We start from the raw sequence: 18,196 nt of genomic DNA on the forward strand, positions 1-18,196 counted from the left end.
GGTCAGAGAGGAGGGGTATAGGAGCAGCCTGGGCAGAATGGTTGGGCCCAGACAGCAGAGGAGGGGCTTAGGAGGAGCCTGGGCAGAATGGGTGGGGTCAGAGAGGAGGGGCTTAGGAGCAGCCTGGGCAGAATGGGTGGGGTCAGACAGCAGAGGAGGGGCTTAGGAGGAGCCTGGGCAGAATGGGTGGGGTCAGAGAGGAGGCGGTATAGGAGGAGCCTGGGCAGAATGGGTGGGGTCAGACAGCAGAGGAGGGGCTTAGGAGGAGCCTAGTCAGATTGGGTGGGGTCAAATAGGAGGAGGAGGAGCCTGGGCAGAATGGGTAAGGTCATAGAGGAGGGGTATAGGAGGAGCCTGGGCAGAATGGGTGGGGTCAGACAGCAGAGGAGGGGTTTAGGAGGAGCCAAGTCAGAGTGGGTGGGGTCAAATAGGAGGGGTATAGGAGGAGCCTGGACAGAATGGGTGGGGTCAGACTGGTATGGGAGGAGCCTGGGCAGAATGGGTGGAGTCAGAGAGGAGGGGCTTAGGAGGAGCCTAGTCAGATTGGGTGGGGTCAAATAGGAGGAGCCTGGGCAGAGTGGGTGGAGTCAGAGAGGAGGGGGTATAGGAGGAGCCTGGGCAGAATGAATGAATGAATGAATGAATAAAATATTTAATAAAGCGCGCAATGGCCGAGCGGCTTCCTGGCGCTGGGGACCTGATCAAGAACTCGGCAGAGGGGACCCAGGGAAGATTAAGAGGGGAATGCCTGAAGGAAGAGGAAGGTTTTAAGGGCTTTGCGAAAGTGGGAGTAGATGGGAATGGAGCGAATAGAGAGAGGAAGGCTATTCCAGAACTGGGGGGCAAGGACTGAGAATCGGGTTCCCCCGGTTCTGGATTTGCGGAAACGAGGGGTGTGAAGAAGAGAGAGAGAGGAAGAACGGAGGGTGCGGACAGGGGCATGAGAAGAGACAAGAGTGTTGATGAACAGGGGTGCGGAGCGAGAGTGAGCCAAGAAAGCTAGACAGGCCAGTTTGAAAAAGGATCTGAGACGGACAGGGAGCCAGTGAAGTGATTTAAGAGCCGGGGTGATATGAGAGGATTTGGGGAGGGAAAGGATGAGACGACCAGCTTGGTTTTGAATGGCCTGTAGGCGGCGAGATTCGTAAGCAGGTATGCCCACGTACAGGCCATTCCCATAGTCAAGGCGAGAGATGACGAGGGCCATGACTATGGATTTGAGAGCATCAGAGGAGAAGAAGCGGGAGATTTTCCGGATTAAACAGAGGGAAAGAAAGCAGGAGGACACAACAGAGCTGATCTGACCGTGCATGGATAAGTCATGACTGACTTTGATGCCAAGAGTGCGGACAGAAGAAGAGGGAATAGGGGGGGGACCAAAAGAGAGGGGCCAATGTGCGGGAGTCCAGGGGTTGGAAGAGCCACCGGTGAGAACAAGTTCAGTTTTATCTGGATTGAGCTTCAGTTGGTTAGCGCACATCCAGTCAGAAATGAAAACTAAAGTGGAACAGAACTTGGGAAGAGAGTCAGGGGAGGAAGAAAGATCGAAAACGAGCTGAAGGTCATCTGCGTAGTTATACACAGAGACCCCCAGCTCAAGAAGAGAAGTGATGAGGGGGTGAATATAGAGATTGAAGAGGAGAGGGGAAAGAGAAGAGCCTTGGGGAACTCCACAAGTGACAGGACGGGGAGGAGCGGAAAAACCGGAAAGATGAACTGCCTGGGACCTATCCTGAAGGAAGGACGCCAGCCAGGAAAAGGCCACGCCCCGAATGCCCGCTGCGCTGACACGGTCGAGAAGGATGGCATGGTCGACCGTGTCAAACGCAGCGGACAAGTCGAGAAGGACCAGAGCTTGGGGGAGATTGGAATCAGCCTTCCCCTTAAGCTCGTCCAAGACTGCGAGGACCACCATCTCCGTGGAGTGGCCCGGGCGAAATCCTGCCTGGTGGGATGCAAGGAGGCTGTTCTCCTCAATGTAAGAGGAGAGGCAAGAAGTGACATGAGCCTCGAGGATCTTGCCAAGGTAGGGAAGGAGAGAGATGGGACGGAAATTGGAGGGAAGAGAGGGATCTAAGCCAGTTTTCTTTAAAATCGGAAGGACTATGGCAGATTTGAAAGAGGAGGGGACAGATCCAAGAGCCAGAGAGGAGTTAAGGAGAGCAAGAGGAGGTCCAGAGCAAGTGGTGAAGAGGGTTTTAAGAATGCGTGCTGGCGCGCAATCCATGGGGGAACCGGACTTGATTTTGATCAGTAGATTTAGAAATAGTTCAGTGGAGAGAGGAGGGAAGGAGGAAAAAGAGGAGGGAGGATAGATGGAAAGACAGGTGGGGCGGGGTGGTGGCAGTGTGGGAATGTTGGCTTTGATCTTAACAATCTTATCAATAAAAAAATCGTTGAGTGAAGAACAGAGGGACTGTGAGGGAACCGGACTGGGGGTGGAGCGATCAGAGGTGGCAAGATTGTAGACCAGAGAGAAGATTTCACGGGATTTGTTATTCGCGAGAGCTACTCTCTCAGAGAAATAGGCGGTTTTAGCCGCCAGGATCGCTTTTTTATATTCAGCAAGGAGTGATTTGTATTTGGCGCGCAACAAGGGGCAATAGTTCCGTCTCCAGTGGCGTTCCGACCGCCTTAGGTCGAGTTTAAGGGTTTTAAGTTCTGGAGAGAACCATTTGTGCGCGTCATGAGGACGCATCGCCTTGATCTTTTTAAGCGGAGCGACAAGGTCGCAGGAGGAGGAAAGCCATGTGCCAATGGCATTGACCTGAGAATCAAGAGAAAGATTGGTAAGGGTAGGGACAGATGAAGCCAAAGTGAGCGAGAGAGAGTCAAGGTCCGTTCGATTCCAATTGCGGGCTGAGATGTTCTTGGGGAGGGGAGACTTGTCAACCACTCCCAGGTGGATGGCAAAGGAGATGGAAAAATGATCCGACCAGACGCATGGGGAGACAAGAGGGGGTGAAACAATGGGGCGAGAGGACCAGATTTGGTCCAAGATGTGACCCTGGACATGAGTGGGAGCTGAGATATGAGAAGTGAAGTTTAGGCATTGGAGAGTGCCTGAGAAATCTTTCGAGGGAAGGTCTTCCCTGGGATCACCCGGCCAATAATTAAAGTCGCCGAGCAATAGGACGGAAGAATTATTGACCACAAGGGTGGCCATAAGGTCCTGAATGGAGGCTACAAAAGAGGGCATAGATTGAGGAGGACGGTACACAAGGACAACAGTGAGGGGGGCAGGTAGATTGAGAGAGCGGGCCACTAGGTAGTCCACATTAGAGATAGGGGGGTAATTAAGAAGTTGGAATTTGAGGGTTGACCGAATGATCATCGCCACCCCTCCCCCCACCTTGCCGTCCGGACGATCAGCCCGGAGGGCATAATAGGTGTCAGGAAGAATGGCTAAGAGGTCGGGAAGGGAGTCAGCGGTGAACCAGGTTTCGGTCAAAAAAAGGAAATCTGGGGAGTCGGAGGTAAGAAGATTAAAGAGAGCCGTCTGATGTTTGGCCGCTGAGCGGGTGTTAAGCAATATGGCAGAAGCAGCGGCAGAGGCAGAGAGGGAGGAGGAATAGGAGGCAGAGGGGGGGTCAGCAGCTAGGGGGGTAGTGCTAGTGGGGCTAGAAAGAAGCGGAGTCAAGTGAGGGGGAGGAGAGACGAGAATACCAAGTGTGTCAAGGTGGTGCAAGAGTGAAGGTGAAAGTGGGGAAACAGCATTGAAAGCTAGGAGTTGTGCGGAGGTATAAGCTACAAAAAGGGCAGGGGGTGTGGCCCCTGGTCCCGGCCTGTCGCGGACGGGCGCAGACGGGCTTAACTTAGGCGCAACTTCGGCGCGCCTTCGTCGCGTCCGCTGCGCGGCCGGGACTGGGTAACCATTAAGTAGCGACACATGGGGGAAAGAGTCCGGGGGTGTGGCAAGGGGGGAGGGGCCAAAGAACTGCAGCGCCGAGCCCAGACCCGCCCAAGATGGTGGAGCCGCCCGTCCCACTCCAAGAGTCAGCAGGGAGGGGGCGATCAGCGGTGGCGGTCTGGGTCAGCGAGCAGGACAGGGGCAGCCAGGAAGAGCAGAAGCGCTGGCTCCGTAGCGCCAAACAACGAAGCAGGTAGGCGGGCTAAGAACAAGTAGACAAGTGTCCAAGTAATTTTAAAAGCAGCGTTGCTCCCGGAGTCGCCTCGGGAGTTCTGGTGAAGTGCAGGATAGGCGCGCTAACAGCTGACCGCCTAAAGTACTTGACGAGGGGGGAGGGGCCAAAGAACTGCAGTGCCGAGCCCAGACCCGCCCAAGATGGTGGAGCCGCCCGTCCCACTCCAAGAGTCAGCAGGGAGGGGGCGATCAGCGGTGGCGGTCTGGGTCAGCGAGCAGGACAGGAGCAGCCAGGAAGAGCAGAAGCGCTGGCTCCGTAGCGCCAAACAACGAAGCAGGTAGGCGGGCTAAGAACAAGTAGACAAGTGTCCAAGTAATTTTAAAAGCAGCGTTGCTCCCGGAGTCGCCTCGGGAGTTCTGGTGAAGTGCAGGATAGGCGCGCTAACAGCTGACCGCCTAAAGTACTTGACGAGGGGGGAGGGGCCAAAGAACTGCAGCGCCGAGCCCAGACCCGCCCAAGATGGTGGAGCCGCCCGTCCCACTCCAAGAGTCAGCAGGGAGGGGGCGATCAGCGGTGGCGGTCTGGGTCAGTGAGCAGGACAGGAACAGCCAGGAAGAGCAGAAGCGCTGGCTCCGTAGCGCCAAACAACGAAGCAGGTAGGCGGGCTAAGAACAAGTAGACAAGTGTCCAAGTAATTTTAAAAGCAGCGTTGCTCCCGGAGTCGCCTCGGGAGTTCTGGTGAAATGCAGGAATGGGTGGGGTCAGACAGCAGAGGAGGGGTTTAGGAGGAGCTTAGTCAGATTGGGTGGGGTCAGAGAGGAGGGGTATAGGAGGAGCCTGGGCAGAATGGGTGGGGTCAGACAGCAGAGGAGGGGCTTAGGAGGAGCCTAGTCACATTGGGTGGGGTCAGAGAGGAGGGGTATAGGAGCAGCCTGGGCAGAATGGTTGGGCCCAGACAGCAGAGGAGGGGCTTAGGAGGAGCCTGGGCAGAATGGGTGGGGTCAGAGAGGAGGGGCTTAGGAGCAGCCTGGGCAGAATGGGTGGGGTCAGACAGCAGAGGAGGGGCTTAGGAGGAGCCTAGGCAGAATGGGTGGGGTCAGAGAGAAGGGGCTTAGGAGGAGCCTGGGCAGAATGGGTGGGGTCAGACAGCAGAGGAGGGGCTTAGGAGGAGCCTAGTCAGATTGGGTGGGGTCAGAGAGGAGGGGTATAGGAGCAGCCTGGGCAGAATGGTTGGGCCCAGACAGCAGAGGAGGGGCTTAGGAGGAGCCTGGGCAGAATGGGTGGGGTCAGAGAGGAGGGGCTTAGGAGCAGCCTGGGCAGAATGGGTGGGGTCAGACAGCAGAGGAGGGGCTTAGGAGGAGCCTGGGCAGAATGGGTGGGGTCAGAGAGGAGGGGCTTAGGAGGAGCCTGGGCAGAATGGGTGGGGTTAGAGAGGTGGGGGTATAGGAGGAGCCTAGTCAGATTGGGTGGGGTCAGAGAGGAGGGGCTTAGGAGGAGCCTGGGCAGAATGGGTGGGGTCAGAGAGGAGGGGGTATAGGAGGAGCCTGGGCAGAATGGGTGGGGCCAGACAGCAGAGGAGGGGCTTAGGAGGAACCTAGTCAGATTGGGTGGGGTCAAATAGGAGGAGCCTGGGCAGAATGGGTGGGGTCAGACAGCAGAGGAGGGGCTTAGGAGGAGCCTAGTCAGATTGGGTGGGTTCAGAGAGGAGGGGTATAGGAGGAGCTTGGGCAGAATGGGTGGGGTCAGACAGCAGAGGAGGGGCTTAGGAGGAGCCTGGGCAGAATGGGTGGGGTCATACGGGTATGGGAGGAGCCTGGGCAGAATGGGTGGAGTCAGAGAGGAGGGGGGTATAGGAGGAGCCTGGGCAGAATGGGTGGGGTCAGACAGCAGAGGGGTTTAGGAGGAGCCAAGTCAGAGTGGGTGGGGTCAAATAGGAGGGGGTATAGGAGGAGCCTGGGCAGAATGGGTGGGGTCAGACGGGTATGGGAGGAGCCTGGGCAGAATGGGTGGAGTCAGAGAGGAGGGGGTATAGGAGGAGCCTGGGCAGAATGGGTGGGGTCAGACAGCAGAGGAGGGGTTTAGGAGGAGCCAAGTCAGATTGGGTGGGGTCAAATAGGAGGAGCCTGGGCAGAATGGGTGGAATCAGAAAGGAGGGGGTATAGGAGGAGCCTAGTCAGATTGGGTGGGGTCAGAGAGGAAGGGTATAGGGAAGGGGGTATAGGAGGAGCCTGAGCAGAGGGGGTGAGGTCGGAGGGGTATAGGAGGAGCCTAGTCAGATTGGGTGGGGTCAGAGAGGAAGGGTATAGGAGGAGCCTGGGCAGAATGAGTGGGGTCAGAGAGGAGGGGCTTAGGAGGAGCCTGGGCAGAATGGGTGGAGTCAGAGAGGAGGGGGTATAGGAGGAGCCTGGGCAGAATGGGTGGGGTCAGACAGCAGAGGAGGGGCTTAGGAGGAGCCTAGTCAGATTGGGTGGGGTCAAATAGGAGGAGGAGGAGCCTGGGCAGAATGGGTAAGGTCATAGAGGAGGGGTATAGGAGGAGCCTGGGCAGAATGGGTGGAGTCAGAGAGGAGGGGGTATAGGAGGAGCCTGGGCAGAATGGGTGGGGTCAGACAGGTATGGGAGGAGCCTGGGCAGAATGGGTGGAGTCAGAGAGGAGGGGGGTATAGGAGGAGCCTGGGCAGAATGGGTGGGGTCAGACAGCAGAGGAGGGGCTTAGGAGGAGCCTGGGCAGAATGGGTGGAGTCAGAGAGGAGGGGCTTAGGAGGAGCCTAGTCAGATTGGGTGGGGTCAAATAGGAGGAGCCTGGGCAGAATGGGTGGAGTCAGAGAGGAGGCGGTATAGGAGGAGCCTGGGCAGAATGGGTGGGGTCAGACAGCAGAGGAGGGGCTTAGGAGGAGCCTAGTCAGATTGGGTGGGGTCAAATAGGAGGAGGAGCCTGGGCAGAATGGGTAAGGTCATAGAGGAGGGGTATAGGAGGAGCCTGGGCAGAATGGGTGGGGTCAGACAGGTATGGGAGGAGCCTGGGCAGAATGGGTGGAGTCAGAGAGGAGGGGGGTATAGGAGGAGCCTGGGCAGAATGGGTGGGGTCAGACAGCAGAGGAGGGGTTTAGGAGGAGCCAAGTCAGAGTGGGTGGGGTCAAATAGGAGGGGTATAGGAGGAGCCTGGGCAGAATGGGTGGGGTCAGACTGGTATGGGAGGAGCCTGGGCAGAATGGGTGGAGTCAGAGAGGAGGGGCTTAGGAGGAGCCTAGTCAGATTGGGTGGGGTCAAATAGGAGGAGCCTGGGCAGAATGGGTGGAGTCAGAGAGGAGGGGGTATAGGAGGAGCCTGGGCAGAATGGGTGGGGTCAGACAGCAGAGGAGGGGTTTAGGAGGAGCTTACTCAGAATGGGTGGGGTCAGACAGCAGAGGAGGGGCTTAGGAGGAGCCTAGTCAGATTGGGGTCAAATAGGAGGGGTATAGGAGGAGCCTGGGCAGAATGGGTGGGGTCAGACGGCAGAGGAGGGGCTTAGGAGGAGCCTGGGCAGAATGGGTGGGGTCAGAGAGGAGGGGCTTAGGAGGAGCCTGGGCAGAACGGGTGGGGTCAGACAGCAGAGGAGGGGCTTAGGAGGAGCCTAGTCAGATTGGGTGGGGTCAGAGAGAAGGGGTATAGGAGGAGCCTGGGAAGGTTGGGTGGGGCAAGACAGCAGAGGAGGGGCTTAGGAGGAACCTAGTCAGATTGGGTGGGGTCAAATAGGAGGAGCCTGGGCAGAATGGGTGGGGTCAGAGAGGAGGGGGTATAGGAAGAGCTTGGGCAGAATGGGTGGGGTCAGACAGCAGAGAAGGGGCTTAGGAGGAACCTAGTCAGATTGGGTGGGGTCAAATAGGAGGAGCCTGGGCAGAATGGGTGGGGTCAGACAGCAGAGGAGGGGCTTAGGAGGAGCCAAGTCAGAGTGGGTGGGGTCAAATAGGAGGGGTATAGGAGGAGCCTGGACAGAATGGGTGGGGTCAGACTGGTATGGGAGGAGCCTGGGCAGAATGGGTGGAGTCAGAGAGGAGGGGCTTAGGAGGAGCCTAGTCAGATTGGGTGGGGTCAAATAGGAGGAGCCTGGGCAGAGTGGGTGGAGTCAGAGAGGAGGGGGTATAGGAGGAGCCTGGGCAGAATGGGTGGGGTCAGACAGCAGAGGAGGGGTTTAGGAGGAGCTTAGTCAGATTGGGTGGGGTCAGAGAGGAGGGGTATAGGAGGAGCCTGGGCAGAATGGGTGGGGTCAGACAGCAGAGGAGGGGCTTAGGAGGAGCCTAGTCAGATTGGGTGGGGTCAGAGAGGAGGGGTATAGGAGCAGCCTGGGCAGAATGGTTGGGCCCAGACAGCAGAGGAGGGGCTTAGGAGGAGCCTGGGCAGAATGGGTGGGGTCAGAGAGGAGGGGCTTAGGAGCAGCCTGGGCAGAATGGGTGGGGTCAGACAGCAGAGGAGGGGCTTAGGAGGAGCCTGGGCAGAATGGGTGGGGTCAGAGAGGAGGGGCTTAGGAGGAGCCTGGGCAGAATGGGTGGGGTCAGACAGCAGAGGAGGGGCTTAGGAGGAGCCTAGTCAGATTGGGTGGGGTCAGAGAGGAGGGGTATAGGAGCAGCCTGGGCAGAATGGTTGGGCCCAGACAGCAGAGGAGGGGCTTAGGAGGAGCCTGGGCAGAATGGGTGGGGTCAGAGAGGAGGGGCTTAGGAGCAGCCTGGGCAGAATGGGTGGGGTCAGACAGCAGAGGAGGGGCTTAGGAGGAGCCTGGGCAGAATGGGTGGGGTCAGAGAGGAGGGGCTTAGGAGGAGCCTGGGCAGAATGGGTGGGGTCAGAGAGGAGGGGGTATAGGAGGAGCCTAGTCAGATTGGGTGGGGTCAGAGAGGAGGGGCTTAGGAGGAGCCTGGGCAGAATGGGTGGGGTCAGAGAGGAGGGGGTATAGGAGGAGCCTGGGCAGAATGGGTGGGGCCAGACAGCAGAGGAGGGGCTTAGGAGGAACCTAGTCAGATTGGGTGGGGTCAAATAGGAGGAGCCTGGGCAGAATGGGTGGGGTCAGACAGCAGAGGAGGGGCTTAGGAGGAGCCTAGTCAGATTGGGTGGGTTCAGAGAGGAGGGGTATAGGAGGAGCTTGGGCAGAATGGGTGGGGTCAGACAGCAGAGGAGGGGCTTAGGAGGAGCCTGGGCAGAATGGGTGGGGTCATACGGGTATGGGAGGAGCCTGGGCAGAATGGGTGGAGTCAGAGAGGAGGGGGGTATAGGAGGAGCCTGGGCAGAATGGGTGGGGTCAGACAGCAGAGGGGTTTAGGAGGAGCCAAGTCAGAGTGGGTGGGGTCAAATAGGAGGGGGTATAGGAGGAGCCTGGGCAGAATGGGTGGGGTCAGACGGGTATGGGAGGAGCCTGGGCAGAATGGGTGGAGTCAGAGAGGAGGGGGTATAGGAGGAGCCTGGGCAGAATGGGTGGGGTCAGACAGCAGAGGAGGGGTTTAGGAGGAGCCAAGTCAGATTGGGTGGGGTCAAATAGGAGGAGCCTGGGCAGAATGGGTGGAATCAGAAAGGAGGGGGTATAGGAGGAGCCTAGTCAGATTGGGTGGGGTCAGAGAGGAAGGGTATAGGGGAGGGGGTATAGGAGGAGCCTGAGCAGAGGGGGTGAGGTCGGAGGGGTATAGGAGGAGCCTAGTCAGATTGGGTGGGGTCAGAGAGGAAGGGTATAGGAGGAGCCCGGGCAGAATGAGTGGGGTCAGAGAGGAGGGGCTTAGGAGGAGCCTGGGCAGAATGGGTGGAGTCAGAGAGGAGGGGGTATAGGAGGAGCCTGGGCAGAATGGGTGGGGTCAGACAGCAGAGGAGGGGCTTAGGAGGAGCCTAGTCAGATTGGGTGGGGTCAAATAGGAGGAGGAGGAGCCTGGGCAGAATGGGTAAGGTCATAGAGGAGGGGTATAGGAGGAGCCTGGGCAGAATGGGTGGAGTCAGAGAGGAGGGGGTATAGGAGGAGCCTGGGCAGAATGGGTGGGGTCAGACAGGTATGGGAGGAGCCTGGGCAGAATGGGTGGAGTCAGAGAGGAAGGGGGTATAGGAGGAGCCTGGGCAGAATGGGTGGGGTCAGACAGCAGAGGAGGGGCTTAGGAGGAGCCTGGGCAGAATGGGTGGAGTCAGAGAGGAGGGGCTTAGGAGGAGCCTAGTCAGATTGGGTGGGGTCAAATAGGAGGAGCCTGGGCAGAATGGGTGGAGTCAGAGAGGAGGCGGTATAGGAGGAGCCTGGGCAGAATGGGTGGGGTCAGACAGCAGAGGAGGGGCTTAGGAGGAGCCTAGTCAGATTGGGTGGGGTCAAATAGGAGGAGGCGGAGCCTGGGCAGAATGGGTAAGGTCATAGAGGAGGGGTATAGGAGGAGCCTGGGCAGAATGGGTGGGGTCAGACAGGTATGGGAGGAGCCTGGGCAGAATGGGTGGAGTCAGAGAGGAGGGGGGTATAGGAGGAGCCTGGGCAGAATGGGTGGGGTCAGACAGCAGAGGAGGGGTTTAGGAGGAGCCAAGTCAGAGTGGGTGGGGTCAAATAGGAGGGGTATAGGAGGAGCCTGGGCAGAATGGGTGGGGTCAGACTGGTATGGGAGGAGCCTGGGCAGAATGGGTGGAGTCAGAGAGGAGGGGCTTAGGAGGAGCCTAGTCAGATTGGGTGGGGTCAAATAGGAGGAGCCTGGGCAGAATGGGTGGAGTCAGAGAGGAGGGGGTATAGGAGGAGCCTGGGCAGAATGGGTGGGGTCAGACAGCAGAGGAGGGGTTTAGGAGGAGCTTACTCAGAATGGGTGGGGTCAGACAGCAGAGGAGGGGCTTAGGAGGAGCCTAGTCAGATTGGGGTCAAATAGGAGGGGTATAGGAGGAGCCTGGGCAGAATGGGTGGGGTCAGACGGCAGAGGAGGGGCTTAGGAGGAGCCTGGGCAGAATGGGTGGGGTCAGAGAGGAGGGGCTTAGGAGGAGCCTGGGCAGAATGGGTGGGGTCAGACAGCAGAGGAGGGGCTTAGGAGGAGCCTAGTCAGATTGGGTGGGGTCAGAGAGAAGGGGTATAGGAGGAGCCTGGGAAGGTTGGGTGGGGCCAGACAGCAGAGGAGGGGCTTAGGAGGAACCTAGTCAGATTGGGTGGGGTCAAATAGGAGGAGCCTGGGCAGAATGGGTGGGGTCAGAGAGGAGGGGGTATAGGAAGAGCTTGGGCAGAATGGGTGGGGTCAGACAGCAGAGGAGGGGCTTAGGAGGAACCTAGTCAGATTGGGTGGGGTCAAATAGGAGGAGCCTGGGCAGAATGGGTGGGGTCAGACAGCAGAGGAGGGGCTTAGGAGGAGCCTAGTCAGATTGGGTGGGGTCAAATAGGAGGAGGAGGAGCCTGGGCAGAATGGGTAAGGTCATAGAGGAGGGGTATAGGAGGAGCCTGGGCAGAATGGGTGGAGTCAGAGAGGAGGGGGTATAGGAGGAGCCTGGGCAGAATGGGTGGAGTCAGAGAGGGGGGTATAGGAGGAGCCTCGGCAGAATGGGTTGGGTCAGACAGCAGAGGAGGGGCTTAGGAGGAGCCTGGGCAGAATGGGTGGAGTCAGAGAGGAGGGGCTTAGGAGGAGCCTAGTCAGATTGGGTGGGGTCAAATAGGAGGAGCCTGGGCAGAATGGGTGGAGTCAGAGAGGAGGGGCTTAGGAGGAGCCTAGTCAGATTGGGTGGGGTCAAATAGGAGGAGCCTGGGCAGAATGGGTGGAGTCAGAGAGGAGGCGGTATAGGAGGAGCCTGGGCAGAATGGGTGGGGTCAGACAGCAGAGGAGGGGTTTAGGAGGAGCCAAGTCAGAGTGGGTGGGGTCAAATAGGAGGGGTATAGGAGGAGCCTGGGCAGAATGGGTGGGGTCAGACAGCAGAGGAGGGGCTTAGGAGGAGCCTAGTCAGAATGGGTGGGGTCAGACAGCAGGGAAGGGGCTTAGGAGGAGCCTAGTCAGATTGGGTGGGGTCAGAGAGGAGGGGCTTAAGAGGAGCCTGGGCAGAATGGGTGGGGTCAGACAGCAGAGGAGGGGCTTAGGAGGAGCCTAGTCAGATTGGGTGGGGTCAGAGAGAAGGGGTATAGGAGGAGCCTGGGCAGAATGGGTGGGGTCAGACGGGTATGGGAGGAGCCTGGGCAGAATGGGTGGAGTCAGAGAGGAGGGGGGTATAGGAGGAGCCTGGGCAGAATGGGTGGGGTCAGACTGGTATGGGAGGAGCCTGGGCAGAATGGGTGGGGTCAGACAGCAGAGGAGGGGCTTAGGAGGAGCCTGGGCAGAATGGGTGGACTCAGAGAGGAGGGGCTTAGGAGGAGCCTAGTTAGATTGGGTGGGGTCAAATAGGAGGAGCCTGGGCAGAATGGGAGGAGTCAGAGAGGAGGGGGTATAGGAGGAGCCTGGGCAGAATGGGTGGGGTCAGACAGCAGGGAAGGGGCTTAGGAGGAGCCTAGTAAGATTGGGGTCAAATAAGAGGGGTATAGGAGGAGCCTGGGCAGAATGGGTGGGGTCAGACAGCAGAGGAGGGGTTTAGGAGGAGCCAAGTCAGAGTGGGTGGGGTCAAATAGGAGGGGTATAGGAGGAGCCTGGGCAGAATGGGTGGGGTCAGACGGGTATGGGAGGAGCCTGGGCAGAATGGGTGGAGTCAGAGAGGAGGGGGTATAGGAGGAGCCAAGTCAGATTGGGTGGGGTCAAATAGGAGGGGTATAGGAGGACCTTGGCAGAATGGGTGGGGTCAGACGGGTATGGGAGGAGCCTGGGCGGAATGGGTGGGGTCAGACGGGTATGGGAGGAGCCTGGGCAGAATGGGTGGAGTCAGAGAGGAGGGGGTATAGGAGGAGCCTGGGCAGAATGGGTGGGGTCAGACAGCAGAGGAGGGGGTTTAGGAGGAGCCAAGTCAGATTGGGTGGGGTCAAATAGGAGGGGTATAGGAGGAGCCTGGGCAGAATGGGTGGGGTCAGACGGGTATGGGAGGAGCCTGGGCAGAATGGGTGGAGTCAGAGAGGAGGGGGTATAGGAGGAGCCTGGGCAGAATGGGTGGGGTCAGACAGCAGAGGAGGGGTTTAGGAGGAGCCAAGTCAGATTGGGTGGGGTCAAATAGGAGGAGCCTGGGCAGAATGGGTGGAATCAGAAAGGAGGGGGTATAGGAGGAGCCTAGTCAGATTGGGTGGGGTCAGAGAGGAAGGGTATAGGGGAGGGGGTATAGGAGGAGCCTGAGCAGAGGGGGTGAGGTCGGAGGGGTATAGGAGGAGCCTAGTCAGATTGGGTGGGGTCAGAGAGGAAGGGTATAGGAGGAGCCCGGGCAGAATGAGTGGGGTCAGAGAGGAGGGGCTTAGGAGGAGCCTGGGCAGAATGGGTGGAGTCAGAGAGGAGGGGGTATAGGAGGAGCCTGGGCAGAATGGGTGGGGTCAGACAGCAGAGGAGGGGCTTAGGAGGAGCCTAGTCAGATTGGGTGGGGTCAAATAGGAGGAGGAGGAGCCTGGGCAGAATGGGTAAGGTCATAGAGGAGGGGTATAGGAGGAGCCTGGGCAGAATGGGTGGAGTCAGAGAGGAGGGGGTATAGGAGGAGCCTGGGCAGAATGGGTGGGGTCAGACAGGTATGGGAGGAGCCTGGGCAGAATGGGTGGAGTCAGAGAGGAAGGGGGTATAGGAGGAGCCTGGGCAGAATGGGTGGGGTCAGACAGCAGAGGAGGGGCTTAGGAGGAGCCTGGGCAGAATGGGTGGAGTCAGAGAGGAGGGGCTTAGGAGGAGCCTAGTCAGATTGGGTGGGGTCAAATAGGAGGAGCCTGGGCAGAATGGGTGGAGTCAGAGAGGAGGCGGTATAGGAGGAGCCTGGGCAGAATGGGTGGGGTCAGACAGCAGAGGAGGGGCTTAGGAGGAGCCTAGTCAGATTGGGTGGGGTCAAATAGGAGGAGGCGGAGCCTGGGCAGAATGGGTAAGGTCATAGAGGAGGGGTATAGGAGGAGCCTGGGCAGAATGGGTGGGGTCAGACAGGTATGGGAGGAGCCTGGGCAGAATGGGTGGAGTCAGAGAGGAGGGGGGTATAGGAGGAGCCTGGGCAGAATGGGTGGGGTCAGACAGCAGAGGAGGGGTTTAGGAGGAGCCAAGTCAGAGTGGGTGGGGTCAAATAGGAGGGGTATAGGAGGAGCCTGGGCAGAATGGGTGGGGTCAGACTGGTATGGGAGGAGCCTGGGCAGAATGGGTGGAGTCAGAGAGGAGGGGCTTAGGAGGAGCCTAGTCAGATTGGGTGGGGTCAAATAGGAGGAGCCTGGGCAGAATGGGTGGAGTCAGAGAGGAGGGGGTATAGGAGGAGCCTGGGCAGAATGGGTGGGGTCAGACAGCAGAGGAGGGGTTTAGGAGGAGCTTACTCAGAATGGGTGGGGTCAGACAGCAGAGGAGGGGCTTAGGAGGAGCCTAGTCAGATTGGGGTCAAATAGGAGGGGTATAGGAGGAGCCTGGGCAGAATGGGTGGGGTCAGACGGCAGAGGAGGGGCTTAGGAGGAGCCTGGGCAGAATGGGTGGGGTCAGAGAGGAGGGGCTTAGGAGGAGCCTGGGCAGAATGGGTGGGGTCAGACAGCAGAGGAGGGGCTTAGGAGGAGCCTAGTCAGATTGGGTGGGGTCAGAGAGAAGGGGTATAGGAGGAGCCTGGGAAGGTTGGGTGGGGCCAGACAGCAGAGGAGGGGCTTAGGAGGAACCTAGTCAGATTGGGTGGGGTCAAATAGGAGGAGCCTGGGCAGAATGGGTGGGGTCAGAGAGGAGGGGGTATAGGAAGAGCTTGGGCAGAATGGGTGGGGTCAGACAGCAGAGGAGGGGCTTAGGAGGAACCTAGTCAGATTGGGTGGGGTCAAATAGGAGGAGCCTGGGCAGAATGGGTGGGGTCAGACAGCAGAGGAGGGGCTTAGGAGGAGCCTAGTCAGATTGGGTGGGGTCAAATAGGAGGAGGAGGAGCCTGGGCAGAATGGGTAAGGTCATAGAGGAGGGGTATAGGAGGAGCCTGGGCAGAATGGGTGGGTCAGACAGGTATGGGAGGAGCCTGGGCAGAATGGGTGGGGTCAGACAGGTATGGGAGGAGCCTGGGCGGAATGGGTGGAGTCAGAGAGGAGGGGGGTATAGGAGGAGCCTGGGCAGAATGGGTGGGGTCAGACAGCAGAGGAGGAGGGGTTTAGGAGGAGCCAAGTCAGAGTGGGTGGGGTCAAATAGGAGGGGTATAGGAGGAGCCTGGGCAGAATGGGTGGGGTCAGACTGGTATGGGAGGAGCCTGGGCAGAATGGGTAGAGTCAGAGAGGAGGGGCTTAGGAGGAGCCTAGTCAGATTGGGTGGGGTCAAATAGGAGGAGCCTGGGCAGAATGGGTGGAGTCAGAGAGGAGGGGGTATAGGAGGACCCTGGGCAGGTTGGGTGGGGTCAGACAGCAGAGGAGGGGCTTAGGAGGAGCCTGGGCAGAATGGGTGGGGTCAGACAGCAGAGGAGGGGCTTAGGAGGAGCCTAGTCAGATTGGGTGGAGTCAGAGAGGAGGGGCTTAGGAGGAGCCTAGTCAGAATGGGTGGGGTCAGACAGCAGGGAAGGGGCTTAGGAGGAGCCTAGTCAGATTGGGTGGGGTCAGAGAGGAGGGGCTTAAGAGGAGCCTAGTCAGATTGGGTGGGTTCAGAGAGGAGGGGTATAGGAGGAGCCTGGGCAGAATGGGTGGGGTCAGACGGGTATGGGAGGAGCCTGGGCAGAATGGGTGGGGTCAGACAGCAGATGAGGGGCTTAGGAGGAGCCTAGTCAGATTGGGTGGGGTCAGAGAGAAGGAGTATAGGAGGAGCCTGGGAAGGTTGGGTGGGGCCAGACAGCAGAGGAGGGGCTTAGGAGGAGCCTGGGCAGAATGGGTGGGGTCAGACGGGTATGGGAGGAGCCTGGGCAGAATGGGTGGAGTCAGAGCGGAGGGGGGTATAGGAGGAGCCTGGGCAGAATGGGTGGGGTCAGACTGGTATGGGAGGAGCCTGGGCAGAATGGGTGGGGTCAGACAGCAGAGGAGGGGCTTAGGAGGAGCCTGGGCAAAATGGGTGGAGTCAGAGAGGAGGGGCTTAGGAGGAGCCTAGTCATATTGGGTGGGGTCAAATAGGAGGAGCCTGGGCAGAATGGGAGGAGTCAGAGAGGAGGGAAGGGGCTTAGGAGGAGCCTAGTAAGATTGGGGTCAAATAAGAGGGGTATAGGAGGAGCCTGGGCAGAATGGGTGGGGTCAGACAGGTATGGGAGGAGCCTGGGCGGAATGGGTGGAGTCAGAGCGGAGGGGGGTATAGGAGGAGCCTGGGCAGAATGGGTGGGGTCAGACAGCAGAGGAGGAGGGGTTTAGGAGGAGCCAAGTCAGAGTGGGTGGGGTCAAATAGGAGGGGTATAGGAGGAGCCTGGGCAGAATGGGTTGGGTCAGACTGGTATGGGAGGAGCCTGGGCAGAATGGGTAGAGTCAGAGAGGAGGGGCTTAGGAGGAGCCTAGTCAGATTGGGTGGGGTCAAATAGGAGGAGCCTGGGCAGAATGGGTGGAGTCAGAGAGGAGGGGGTATAGGAGGAGCCTGGGCAGAATGGGTGGGGTCAGACAGCAGAGGAGGGGTTTAGGAGGAGCTTAGTCAGAATGGGTGGGGTCAGACAGCAGAGGAGGGGTTTAGGAGGAGCCAAGTCAGAGTGGGTGGGGTCAAATAGGAGGGGTATAGGAGGAGCCTGGGCAGAATGGGTGGGGTCAGAGGGGTATGGGAGGAGCCTCAGCAGAATGGGTGGAGTCAGAGAGGAGGGGGTATAGGAGGAGCCTAGTCAGATTGGGTGGGGTCAAATAGGAGGAGGAGGAACCTGGGCAGAATGGGTGGAGTCAGAGAGGGGGGTATAGGAGGAGCCTGGGCAGAATGGGTTGGGTCAGACAGCAGAGGAGGGGCTTAGGAGGAGCCTGGGCAGAATGGGTGGAGTCAGAGAGGAGGGGCTTAGGAGGAGCCTAGTCAGATTGGGTGGGGTCAAATAGGAGGAGCCTGGGCCGAATGGGTGGAGTCAGAGAGGAGGCGGTATAGGAGGAGCCTGGGCAGAATGGGTGGGGTCAGACAGCAGAGGAGGGGTTTAGGAGGAGCCAAGTCAGATTGGGTGGGGTCAAATAGGAGGGGCTTAGGAGGAGCCTGGGCAGAATGGGTGGGGTCAGACAGCAGAGGAGGGGCTTAGGAGGAGCCTGGGCAGAATGGGTGGAGTCAGAGAGGAGGGGCTTAGGAGGAGCCTAGTCAGATTGGGTGGGGTCAAATAGGAGGAGCCTGGGCAGAATGGGTGGGGTCAGACGGGTATGGGAGGAGCCTGGGCAGAATGGATGGAGTCAGAGAGGAGGGGGTATAGGAAGAACCTGGGCAGAATGGGTGGGGTCAGACAGCAGAGGAGGGGCTTAGGAGGAGCCTGGGCAGAATGGGTGGGGTCAGACAGCAGGGGAGTGGCTTAGGAGGAGCCTGGGCAGAATGGGTGGAGTCAGAGAGGAGGGGGTATAGGAGGAGCCTGGGCAGAATGGGTGGGGTCAGACAGCAGAGGAGGGGCTTAGGAGGAGCCTAGTCAGATTGGGTGGGGTCAAATAGGAGGGGTATAGGAGGAGCCTGGGCAGAATGGGTGGGGTCAGAGGGGTATGGGAGGAGCCTGGGCAGAATGGGTGGAGTCAGAGAGGAGGGGGGTATAGGAGGAGTCTGGGCAGAATGGGTGGGGTCAGACTGGTATGGGAGGAGCCTGGGCAGAATGGGAGGAGTCAGAGAGGAGGGGGTATAGGAGGAGCCTGGGCAGAATGGGTGGGGTCAGACAGCAGAGGAGGGGTTTAGGAGGAGCCTAGTCAGATTGGGTGGGGTCAGAGAGGAAGGGTATAGGAGGAGCCTGGGCAGAATGAGTGGGGTCAGAGAGGAGGGGCTTAGGAGGAGCCTGGGCAGAATGGGTGGAGTCAGAGAGGAGGGGGTATAGGAGGAGCCTGGGCAGAATGGGTGGGGTCAGACAGCAGAGGAGGGGCTTAGGAGGAGCCTAGTCAGATTGGGTGGGGTCAAATAGGAGGAGGAGGAGCCTGGGCAGAATGGGTAAGGTCATAGAGGAGGGGTATAGGAGGAGCCTGGGCAGAATGGGTGGAGTCAGAGAGGAGGGGGTATAGGAGGAGCC

Source organism: Lissotriton vulgaris, chromosome 1_1 (assembly GCF_964263255.1).
Source record: "Lissotriton vulgaris chromosome 1_1, aLisVul1.2, whole genome shotgun sequence".
Lineage (NCBI taxonomy): Eukaryota > Metazoa > Chordata > Amphibia > Caudata > Salamandridae > Lissotriton > Lissotriton vulgaris.